The sequence below is a fragment of the Aquila chrysaetos genome, chromosome 1, assembly GCF_900496995.4.
Source record: "Aquila chrysaetos chrysaetos chromosome 1, bAquChr1.4, whole genome shotgun sequence".
NCBI lineage: Eukaryota > Metazoa > Chordata > Aves > Accipitriformes > Accipitridae > Aquila > Aquila chrysaetos.
Window position 1 is genome coordinate 80,141,514 of NC_044004.1, and position 13,488 is coordinate 80,155,001.

The 13,488-nt window shown below is 35.0% G+C and overlaps 1 long non-coding RNA gene across 1 annotated transcript; it reads left to right on the forward strand.

The window, feature by feature from the left end:
- The first annotated feature begins 321 nt into the window (after positions 1–321).
- Positions 322–2,473, forward strand: LOC115342540. Its single transcript, XR_003923813.1, has 2 exons — positions 322–480; positions 1,205–2,473. It is a non-coding gene; the product is annotated as an uncharacterized LOC115342540 (long non-coding RNA).
- The last annotated feature ends 11,015 nt before the right edge of the window (positions 2,474–13,488 follow it).

Sequence of the window (13,488 nt, forward strand, 5' to 3'; positions counted from 1 at the left end):
GTGGACTCTACTTCTACCACATTGTCGAAATTCTGATGTCCCATTAGAGGTTAAAATGCACTACAGATCAGGTCCATAAAGCAATGTTTTCATGCATGGATATGTTAGAAAAGCTCTCTTGAATTATACATCCATTTACCAGTAAATGAAGAACAACTTAATATTTTTAAAACCTATCATCTGTCAGTTGGTATCAATCTCACTTATCTTGATGTGTCACTGGTAAATCTATATTACCTACCAATAACAGAGCTGTGTTGTTTTCGCTCAGCTAGTGTGTCCAGTGTTAATTAATATTTTTATTTTTTTGGTCAGGCTACTGGATCATTTGGTGCAAGGTACTGCATTGCTCTCCTGTGTGTCTGTTAAGACCACAGATAATGAAGTATAGCAGTGGTGTCATATGTGCAGTGACAAACAGGAAGATGGAGAATAAAATTAATCTGTTGTTTATTATTGGAATAATGAACAAGAAGAATGGTAAGTTCAAAGGGAATACTTATAAACTTTGTTTAAGGTACTAATGGTCTTTTTAATTTCTTTTCATGATTTGAAATTATTGTTTGTGACTCTTTTTCCTGATTTGGACCAGGCGTGCCAAAGAAATATTTTTTAAAAAGACTAGGAAAACCTATTGCTATTGTTACTATGAACATTGTTTTATAAATTCAAAATTCAAGTGATTTCTCTTGCCCACTTTCTAGAGAAAAAAAAGTATTTTTGCTATGCAGACAGTCATCAATATTTGTGGTCACTTGTCTGAATGAAATCTTTGGATTATGCTTGGTCATTACAGGAGAAGAACATGTGCAGTTATAAATGCTTCTTAGTACCAAATGAATTTAAGTTTTTTGAAAAATCAGCTGAGAGTCATGTAACGATAAAGTAATCATAAACTAATCCTATTTTTTTATGTATGTTCTAACACTGATGATGTATTCCCATTTCTGCATGGCTCTTCTATCACATGTCATTGGCTGAAGTAATGACTAAATTAAATAATTTGGAAGTTACTTTTGAATATTTAACAAACACATTGCCTTGAGATTTCAGGAATTTGAGGAATTAAATAATGCCTGAGATATCCTTGACATACCAGCATCCCCAGTGTACAGACAAATAAAAAGTCTTAATGGAGGGTACAGAGGGAATACAAAATAAACGCAGGCAAGCCAGTAATTCTGGATATATCTTTCTCTTGCAGAATCTACTCTGTCCTTCAGAGGTGCCTTGGCTATAAATTTAAAGCTGTGAGAGCATAATAACTTGCAATTATCACTTGACTTGTACAGTTCATCCTCACTGCTGTCCAAGACTAGGGGAGCTCAGATTTCAGCCAGCTATGAGCTCAAGAATGAAAATTCCTGGTCTTGCAGCAACAGGGAACCAACACCAGATGTCATGATCACAGCTTTATCAACTACTTGGAAGAACTTCATGCTGTGCCTTCTATACTTTCAGCAGAACTGCAACTTTCTTGCAAAATACTTAGAGTAGAACCTGTGGCACAGGTGGCTTTGGTCATAATTCATCACAGCAAGGTGTAGTCTAAAGGCTAGAGCACAAAAAAGAGAGAGAAAGGAGGTGAATGGCATGTACACTCTCTTTCTGACTTTCGCTCCAGTTCACAGCCTGGTAGGAGAGAGTAGTAGCGTCGTCCAAGGAGTTTCTGAATTCAAACACGTTTAGCATAGTACCTTCCTCCTTTCATTTCCCAGATAGGGACAGCAGGATTTCACTTATGGAAAATTTGAAGCAGGTTTATTTTGAAGAGCATTGTTTTGACCAAAATGTTCTCATCACTGTAGAGCTGCATGCTCTTGTGCCTTAGAGCTGATATGCAAATGTGGTTTCTTTCACCCAGTAATTCCTCCTTGTGCATCAGGAGATAGTAGCAAATAGAACCTTCCCTTCTAAAATTTCTCTTGGTTTGCAATTCCCAGGTAGTGCTTGGCTAGGTTACTGTTCTCCCTGCTTACCAACAGGTTTCAGAAGCAAGCTTCCTTCTCATTAGAGTTTAGGACTGCACCAAACAAATTATATGAGCAAACTATTATCTGGATATGTTGAAAATGTGAGCAAGGCCCCATAAAGTTTACACATCTGGTTTACATTACAATGGAATTTAATCTTGCTATAGCAGTTCAGAGCAACCTTAGTGACATTACTTCTGTGGTCCCTTTTCCAGGATGAAACAAAAAACTGTAAGAGGTATCTACAAAAATGTTTGCTTTTCTCCAACTGTTTACCACTGACATCCTAGTCTTGAAACTCCTCTTAAACCATTTTTTATTTCATCACATACTCTTGGTATTTTATTTTCATTTTCCTATGTCATTGGAATAGCTTCAGATCTGCACTACTACTATTTTGTCCAGTACTAGCAAGTTCCCTGTTTATAAAAATTCCACTGCAGCTGTTCAAACTGTCCTTTACTTAAACTGAAATAAAAGATGTTATGCTACAAAAAGTAGTTTCAGTTACACTTTTGCTTTATTTTTATGCACTAGACTATTTTCAGGAATTCAGTCTAATAAGAGTCAGCTCAGTTAAAAGAACTTTACCAGCAATTTAATTTGCCTCTCATTTTGAGCTTTATAGCCCCCCTTTTCTGATTCAGATCCCTTATAGCCATTCTAAGCATATTTGTGTCAATATTTCAAAGTTTCCTGTATTCTAAAAGCTACCAGTGCAGCTGATGTTTTATAGCATATCTTAGCAACTCATCAATTTTTTATAACTATTTCCAGTAGTCTACTCCCATCACTCCACATGTAATTATCTGCCTGAGGCCACCATTCAGAACCTTACTATTTTAATGCATGGGTCAGCAAGACTTATCTCCTTCTTGGCTAAAAATTCTTTCTTTTTTTTTTTTTCAATTTGATTTCAATTTTTTGCTTAGCCACCCAAGACCAGGACTTTATTAATACTAATTTAGAATAACAAGCAAAAAAATACAACATTGGAATATTTGGTAAATGTTTCAGCTGCACATTTACCAACTTGTCTCAATGCAGTGGGTAAAAGTTAGAAACTTGTAGGTACTCAAAAAAATGACAGGCATACTTTTTATTATAAGATTCTGTTCTCTGAAATTACTGAATCAAAACAGAAAAAGACAATTACTCTCAGAAAGCCCTCTTTTGCACATTGTATGCAAAAAGGTATGGAAAAGATAATAGTATTTCTGTGAAAGATTTCAGTTCAGGAGCTGCATACTTGCAAGTCCTGCTAACCCTGTAATAAAAATTCACTAGGGTTTCTAAAATTCATGGCTGATAATTTTTAATGGATTTTGTGTTCAAAAAAAGGGGGGAAAAAAGCTATTTTGGATCTCAGTGAAGAAAAAATAATCATCAGATTCAAAAATGACAGTTGTCTCAATAATAATGACTGGCCAAAAATTGCCAGGTAGTCATCAACATAAATACAATTTTTTTGTGTGCTTAAAAATACTATTTTGCTGAGCTTTCTAAAGCTGCAGAAGGTCAACCAGCAAGGGAATAAAATAAAATAAAATAAAATAAGGAAAGGAAAGGCAAAAGAAGAGGAAGAGAAGAGGAAGAGAAGAGAAGAGAAGAGAAGAGAAGAGAAGAGAAGAGGAGAGAAGAGGAGAGGAGAGGAGAGAAAAGAGAAAGGAAAAAGAGAAAAGGGAAGGGAAGACAAGACCCAAGAATTCCTGAGGAAAAGCAAATGCAGGTTGGATAGTAACGCTCAAATCAAATAAATAAATAAATAAAAAACCCCAACAAATGTCAAGTTTTAGCTTTAGGAAAAAGGAATGTCAGACATTGGTAAGGACTGAGTGACCATATCTTGAATGAATCTGAAGGGTATCTATGTTCATAGTAAATAAAGGCTAAATATGACATTCTAATATGGTATTCTGGCAGAAAAGGAATCCTAGTATTTCCCAGCCCTTCTAGATTTCATGAACATATACATAAGACCTGGTCATGTTTTATGCATTTTTTTTGTATTTTTTAAAATCATAAATTTAGATATATGGTGATTTTGAAATACGAATGCTTCAGTGAATGTTTTAAATATATTAAAGACAGTGCAATTAAACCCACATTTTAATGGAATGCTATGGTTGTACACAAAGCATTAACGGAATGCTGCCTAAACTCATTGTGAGTAGTGCTCTCACACAGGGGCACAACAATGGTACAATTTATAAAAGATGTTGCTGACATTTTGTAGAGTTATATTTCAAACTGAAATATGGAAGCATTTTAATTAACAGAGATAACCGCTGGGTTTCTTATTCCTCACACACACAAAAAAAAAAAAAAAAAAAAAAAAGAGAGAAAATCCTTTTAAAAAACACTTTTGATCCTAAACTGATTTGATGGTACTTTTTTTCATGTATTCTTCAAAGTTACAATAAAGAACTCTTCATTTTGACTAAATAGAAATAAGTATCATCACATGGACCAAACAAGTGGTGATATGAAATTTAAATCCAGAGTAAACAATTAGGGAATGGCCTAAACCAAAACACTCCAACTTAGGGAAGATACTCTTTTTTTTTTTTTTAGTGTTGTAGATTGTCACAATTTCCATCTTCTCCAGTAATTGTTTGTACTAAACATTTGGAAGAAAGTATTTTTCAATTTTGTTTATCCACCTATCCAGCATATTTATGGAGTTAGTTCTGCCCTAAATGTTTTTCTGTATGAAACACACAATGCACACTTTTGTAACTGAAAGGTGATCTGTAGACATTGTTTGGGAACACGACTGTACTGCAGGTAACACAATGTATCAATCTGTTATATTAATTACTATCTTCATAAACTGGATTTCTGTCTTTTGCCAGTATAACAAGACATGCCACATTCTACTGCAGATTTTGTGGGTATTATCCACATTATAAGTTCAATTAAAATGAATGTAAAACTTTTGATGAATTTAGGTTTTTTGGAACTGATTTAATATTATTAGGACAGTAAAATAAAGCACAAACTGTGTACAGTGCACACAAGTACCAAGTTTGTTTGAATAAAAGCTATAAAGTATAAGGAAAAGTCACACCCTTCAAACTCTCAAATAACTCCTCCAGATTCAAAGTGCAAAAACAAGTCAAAAGGCAGAAGGTAATGTACAATTGAGATAAATCTCTATTATGATAACAAAAAGAGAAGCAAGCCAAGTAAACCTACCTATTTGCCCCTACTGTATTTAAAGGAGTTTAAGATTGAAGCTATTGTGATTATAACATATAAGTACATCCACTTCCCCCAAATCCCCGAGGGCAATCCCATACTAAAGATGGAAGCCTTTATTGATTGTTTAACACCATATGCTAAAATCCAAGAAAAATAAGCCAAAAAATCCCTGCATTGCTATGACACATTAATAAAAAATAACAAAACCTGTTTTCTTGTCAGTACATCTTAGGTCATTTCGCATTGCTCATTAGAAATTAATGGCATTCCAAAAAAAGAAACCTTCATGAAGCCTAAGGCTGATCTAGCTGCATAAATGTATGATGATTGCTATTTTAGAACCTTTACGTCTGATTCCTGCCTTAGGAATGGCAGATAATTATCTAATTTTTTTTTTTATGGTTAAAGTGGTCAATACAAACAATTTTCTCAGGTAATATGGCCATTTCTATGTGCTCTTGAACTTTCTAAAAGAGACTATTGCTTTTGCTTATATATAAATGCATCTATAGCCAAAGGAATCAGACGAGCTGCTTAAGTGAGCATATGTAAAGGGCACATGGCAGAACTCCTTCGACATCCACCCCTCTTTATACCAGCAGCAGTAAGAGAATGCTGCCACTATTTTCTACCACGACGCCACTGGGAGATCTCCCAGTATCACTGAAGTTGTGATGACCCTAGGAACTGGAATTGTTTGCTTTCACATATTAATTTTGATGCTTGCTGAGAATACCTTGATGCATTTTCATGTAAAACTACAGTAGTAATATGCTTGAGTTGCATGAACCTGGAAACCATATATAATTTCATGTACATATAATCACGTTTTAATGACAACTATTAAAATTTGCAAGGTATGAATGGAAGATTGGTTAAGTGTGGCACTTTATTGTGTCATCTTTCTGAAGATGTATTTTCTGGTTAAATTATTTCATTTATATCAAGCCCTCTGAGCTTACTGTGACCTCACTTTCAGCCAGTCAGCAAAAGCAATAAACAAAGAAGCTTTGCACAGCGGATTTCTCTTTTCACTTAACTGCTTACAAAGCCATCATTCAAAGATTGTTTGGGAAACAGTTGTCTGACTTACTAAAATTGAAAGGAGGATTTCTCAGGAATAGGAGGGAGGAGGAACACCACTACATGCAGTTGCAGCACAGAAAAGGTGGAGTGGCTTCTGAGACACATCAATGCCTATGGTTTGCAGACCAACAGACAACTGACCTTATTTAAAGAATTAAACCCAAAATTTCAAATGACTAATGGTACAATCAGGGTTTTGATTAATATAAGTAGGTTTTCTGACGGTAATACAAACCAATCCTTTCATAGAATCCATAGGTCTCAAAGCATTTTAGAAAGTAAGCAGCATCTTTATCAATACTTTATAAATAGGGTAACTGTGGCAAAAGGTAATGAAATACTTATGTTATTCAGTAGGCCAATGATAGACTTCAAAATAAAAGCCCAAGTCTGTACTTCCTATATCAGTGATGAATTCATGGGCTTTCTCCTTTAAAAAGATTAAAATGACAAAATTTAGAAAAGTTTAATTAATCTATGGTTTTTTTTTTTTCTTGGAGTACATGTTCAACTAGATTTAGAAGGGAATCAGGAGTTCTCTCACTGAAAACAGGCCAAGATCTAGGAACAAAAGACAGCTGAAAGGGGAGTGTGTGTCTGGGAAAGAATTGGAGCACACTGTTCTCTACGGCGATCAGCTAAACAGGCAGGCTGCCAGAAAAGAACACACTGGGTTTGCATTTGGGGGAACGGGATCCAGGTATGCTCTCTTTGAAGCAGCAGCTGTTGAGAAGTTCTGCTTTGCAAAGCTGCTGCAAGAGCAGCTCAGCCTTGCTCCATCCTGTGCCTGAGTTACACCTGCAAGCTGGCTTTGAACTCATAAGCACACCAAAGCAGAAGCCACTCTTATACACAGAATACCACTAAAATACTTTTTCTTATATTTACTAATTACTTTTAAAAGCTCACAAACTCTTGACCTATATCTAACCTAATAGCAAATCCTATTCAGGTCTTGATAACCCTTTAAATCAGTTGCTCTTGTAGAAAAGACTCTTTCTTTGACAATAATATCAAAGAAATGACCTTTTTTTTTCACCCATTCTCCAAGCTAACTTGTCACTGAGAGCTCTGTAAATCAGGCTGTATCTATCACATTACACTACAAAACATCATACAATGTACTAAGGCATGAATGATGTAACCTAAGATTAGATGTCATAACCACACATATTACTAAGATATTTGAGAAGTTAAAAGACCACATTCTTATCTGATATAAATTGACCTAGCTTGATTGGCTTCCTTTGGGGAGAAACTACAAGATAGCATATGCTTAAACTGCCAACATTACACTATTACATTTGATGATGTATCACTGGCTGTATCATTACATTGATCATGTAACATAAGCAGATGCAACACATATTCCTCTATGGATATTTGACTAGCCATGGAAAATCACCTCCTGGAAGAGCAGCTGGTAGAAACTGATCTAGGCAAAACTGAAATGGTGCTGTTTGGAAAAGAAAATGTTTCAAAAGTTTTCCCAAAGCTTACAGTCTCTATTTGTTAATCTAGTACATATGTCTGGGTCTTTTTTGGCCCCTCCTAAACTTCGACATTCATGTATCATCAGTCTCCAAAATAGGCACTCCTTCTTCCATTTTATTAGTTTAATTCTGCCTACGGAAGTTTTTCCATAGCAGTCTCTGTATTTGTTACCACGTCTTTGTGTTCAAATCAAGAAGACATGGCATAACTTCAATACTAACTACAGGCCCATGCCTGTGCTACATATATAGATAAGTTGAAGGCATTCCATACAGCACGGCAATACAGTATAACAACTTAATGTGGGGAAAAAAAAGCAGCACCTTTTCTGTAAGCTCCCCCTTCTCCCTGATCGGCCCTCCACCCAAAGAACAACTGCAAACCTGAAGGCAAAAACCTTGAAGTATGTCTAGAACCAATTATGAGGACGTCAGGGTGGTTTTCAAATATGCCTCTCTGGCTTTCAGACTGAAAAGTCTGTCTCATTTGCTCCTAAATGAGCATTTAGGGCATAATCATAACACCGAGCAAATGACAGATACAACCTTTTGGACAGATACAACCTTTTGAGCAAAGGCAATGTTTTAACTAATTTGTTTTCTGCACCATAAGAATTTCATAAGTGTGGTGGTATGATTTTTTTCATTAATTCCATTTTTTAGCTTGTTCCTCATCATAAACTTAAGGGAAATGACAGACACAGTAAAGCTCACAAAGTTCAGGGCCATGTTTTCCTGAGATAGCATTCAATGAATAGTTCATTGTTGTTCCATCCAAATATTCACACCAACAGATAGGCTGCTCAGATGTTTTCTGGTGCCATCATTTGTAAGATTGTCATTATGACACTTGACATAGCTCATGTGCTGTCAGATGATTCAACCATTAAAGTCTGAATCATTGCTAACTATGGTAGAAATCAGTTTTAATGTAGATTGATTACTTCAGAATAAACATCTTTCTCCAGGAGAAATTATAAAGACATTTATTCAGGTTTGGATAAGAAGTCAGAGTTATTAAGAACAAAAAACTTAATTTCATAATACCAACAATAGTAAAAGAATAAAAAATTAACATCTCCCACATATACCAAACCTCACTACAGACAGAAAATAATGCTGAAATCATTACAATGCTATCATTCTCCAGATCATTTCTATGTCATCACCTGGAAGGCTGTAAGACAAAAAGGAGTTACAAGGAGGCTCTAGAAAGATATGGACAGGATAAATAAGAGTAAATGATTTCTCCTCTCATAACATAAGACAACATTCAAAGAAACTGATCAAAGGAAGTCTCTTCCTTGCAACTTATTATTAACAACAGAATTTACTGTTTACAGCTTCATGAAATCAATGAAGTTCATAAGGGTAACAAGAATATCTAGTAGCAAGATACGGAGAAAATAGAGTTTAGAAAATAGTTTAGAATCTGGAGGAAGACTTTTCCTGAGACAGGTTATTGCACGGCCTCGTCACACAAATGGCTTGCCCCTTCCACTGAAGCAGTTAATACTTGCAGGTATAAATGCATTGGACTGCATGGATCTGTTCCATTCAGGTAATGCTTACACCTACTAAGAGGCAAAAAATGTCAGCCTACGGGCAACACTATACCAATGTGGGTTTTCCCATTACCAAAGCCAGCTACTCAGTTAGCTACAGTCTTGTGCACCGCTGCATCACACCTTTTTGCTGTTTAGCTCTCATTGAGAGCCAAGGAGCCTGAAAGTGACCCGCATCTTTTAGCGTCCAGCTAGTTTAGAATGTGTAACTTGATTTCATGAATACAATGACTGACAACAGTCCATCGAAAACCTTTAAGGTACAATTCCTCATTTTTTCTTTTGGTTTAATGCAGCAAAACAGAACAATCAACAGAAATATAATTCAGAATGTCAACAGTAGTCACTACTTAGAGCTCAGCGAAACCACAACATTATGTTTACTATTCTGTGAGTTTCTGATTTTCACATTCAATGTTCTGTGAATCTCTGCCTCTTTTCTGTCAATCATTAGATTAGAATAGATTGAGATTTAGAAAAAGATAAATTAACTCTGATTTTTACAAGGTTTGACCCAGTATTAGTACAGAAAGTCTACATGTAAGAAGAAAGTAAAAGGTTGCAGTAATATTCTATCTATCATCAAAATCAAAGCAGCAAATTTAAAAAAATAAAACAACACTAGCAGTTTTTAATGCCTTTTAAATTCAAAGATTTACCCCAAACTGATAGACAGGTGTAAATAGTATTATTTGTAAGTGACTTTCAAAGAACTGTTTCTTAAACGTATCCTTTTATAATCAAAATGTTCATTTTACAAATTTCTTTACATGTGCTTCATAATATGTTTGGCATATCTTCAGGGCACATTTATGAGCTAATGTAAATTTCATTGATTTACATTAGATCTATATTTAAGATCACTGTAGTCCCAATGACCCTACAAAGATTTTATGAAAATTCTTACAAATATGGTGACTTTTTAAATGAGGGGTCACAATGTCTTATGAAAAATCCTTATCTTTCTCAACACATTTTGATTTAACAAAGCAGCATATCATAAAGCTTTATTGAACAGAAACCCACTAAAAAAAACCCAGAAAACTGCTAATTATTCATTCTAAACATCAAAATACTCAACCAGCTAGGCCTTTCTCATGAAGTGACAGCTGGCTGCTCTGACATTCCTCAATTGTCTGGATCAGGGACATGCCCAAAATATCGCACAATTCTCTTATTCTGAGGCATTTAAATTTCCTTTTTTCTGGTGCAGGAATGTAAGAATAAAATGTTTACATTTTACCCCATCATGGAGTCAGGAACCATCCAGAGCCTGAATTATGCTGAGATACGCTGAATCACAGACATAGACTTAGCGACTCTCTTTCTACTTACAGCCTTACAGTTACAAGAAATTTTCAGATATTCAATGTCATTTAGGCATTAGTATCAATATTGTTCAAAAGAAGTGTATCTCTTCCAGTGGTTCTCTGTTTTTGGATTTAGTTGCCTCAGCAAACTGCAGTTAATGCTTTTCTAAGACTTCTTTACTTACTCCCACTTCTGAGATTAGGAGGTGTATGACACTGTATTTTCTACAACAGATTTCAATCTGTGTGCATCTTGAGGTTATTTCTTGCAAAACTGCTATTTGTAACCCTTGTATCCACAGGCAGAAAGCCATGGCAACATTTTCAGAGTGGTGTATAACACTGGTATCTTTTTTTGCCTTATCTGTATTACTACTTCCAGAAAACACTTGTGGATCATGACATCAATTTCTAATTGTGCAAGCATTTCTATCTTTAGTTTTCTGCAGAACAAAACTTATAGCAGGTGACAGCTCTGCCAGCTCTTTTATTTGCTGTTTTGTAATTTTGTTATCATTTTCTAGAAACATGTTCTATTGAGAATTATGGTGTTAAGTGGTTGCATACTTGGATGAGAGAAACTGACACCTCTAGTTCATTGTAATATAATGTCAGATATTACTACACCAGTTATACCAGATCCATGAAAAATAATTTAATACGCACCATCTTGAGTTAGATCAAAGCAACATCTATTAAGACTACCTTGGGGGACTGAGAATAAGTTTAGGAAGCTTATCTTTATTTTTAGTTTTACTTTTTCCTCAGGGGACAAATAAATGCGTAGACAAATGTTCACAGTTACGACCATACTTCAGGAGGTTCTATTAACAATTTTGAAACTCAATGTAATTGTGTAATATATTGGAAGAACTTGTTCAGCTAAGTGATTAAGTTGTACGCAGAAACACAGGATCTCTATTTCCACAAATTCCTGAAGCATTGTAGCTGTGCCCACCAAGGAGTGAACACAGTTCCTTGTATTTAAAATTTGAACATCAACACTTAACAAGTATAAAATGCATCTGTGCAGAATATGAGATGTACTTAATAAAATTTAGCCTGAACAACATTTTCAAAAAAAGATATATTCTGCTTTCTCCTCAGATAATAGCATGTCTCCAAACACTAAGTTGTAAATTAACATTTTATGCCTATATATTTAAGCTAGAACACCACCTACTCGAAAATGAATGTAGTTTGACCTAATTGTTTGCTCTAGTTACCCATTTAAAATTTCCTCTTATTCATACCTCACAGAAACCAGATGATTACATGTTATTATTGCTTGTCTGTTAGTTCCCTATATACTGTAATGTTAATTTCTGTCATCCTATGTCATGCACTGGGGAAGGGCAAGAAGAAGAAGGGGAAGAATCTAAGCATAAGATAGAAGTAAGTAGCACATGAGACAGCTATAAAATGGAAACATATTTGTAGCTATATTCTTAAAACAAGGAGACTATTATGTAAGATACTGAATTAAAGACTGTTCCAGTTGCCCACTTCTACTTTCTGTGAGAATGATCAAAAAATTCAAAGCTGAAGGGTAAACTGTGAATTACTTTTAATTTTTTAAACCATTTGTAAGAATTGACATTCACAAATTTTCTCACGAAAAGTTAACTGAGCTTTGTCTTGAGCAATACATTCTTCAGTGGTAACAGAGCTGCTTGTATGCATGCATGGGTTGGTTGTAGTGCATTGATTTTAAACTGCTGGCAGCCTGAGTTCACATTAGCAACATCAGGTGAAATCACAAGCAGGATGGAAAATCTGAAGTGCTTCTTTCCACCTACTTAGTGATTGCCACTTGGATAGACCTATTGTAACAATGATGAATGTGGCAAGACTTAGGTAAATATGAAAAAAAAAAGTCTCCTATGAGAGCTGTCCTCTGAGGACAAGGATATATATCAGCTGTAGACCAAATTCTACTGTCCCTTATGCACAGGCTTCACCATGAACTTCACTGAATGGGACTGCCTTACCCATAAAAAGAGCCCAATCTACTACGTTAATTTCACACAAGAAAGATATAAAAGGAAGAAGAAAAGAAGATCTGTAAGTTACTGTCCACTAAGTTTAGCTTGTGGTCAAAACCACCATTTATGGATCCTTGATGCTTGCCTGCCCACATAAATTTAAGTAGTTTGGCGACTGCTCTGATTTGGCATACAGATACCTATATTTTTATACTTTATCCTGGTTACAGGAGCTGGAGTATATATTTCAAATCAAATTCGGTATTCAAGTTTAACAGGGAGACCTAGAAATGCGTAAATAAACGGCAGAATTTTAGCCCTTCATGGGGAGGGAAATGTATGTAGTTTATACTGTCATATAAGTGAAAATACAAAAAGTTTAAGAATATAAGAATATTAAAAATATAAGAAAAGATAGTTAAATATTATAAGTAAGTATGTACAAAAAAAAGGAAAGTAAGTAGAAAGATAGGAACTACCTAAGTCTTTCTTTTTTTCTCTAAAGCTAAGTTTATTTTCCTGTGGAGATTAAAATGGACTATAATATTATAAATACATGTACACAAAGACCAAGTCATACTCTGATGTCTTCCATGAGAATCCTACCTAAATAGAATCATAAAGATTAGGTGTGACGGCTTTATTTCTTTGCATAAAAAAATCTCTCATGATGATGCCTTACCACATACCCTACAGAACTTCAGCCCAACACATCTGATAAATTAACAGGCATCCAAACTTCTTGATTCTCATTCAAAATGATTCTCTACATTGTTTGTAATATGTTTAAAAGACAAATGGCTTCACGTTAGTCAAAACAGTCTAGAAGATTTGGAAGGACATTTAAAAATACTGTAATGGATAAAGATGCC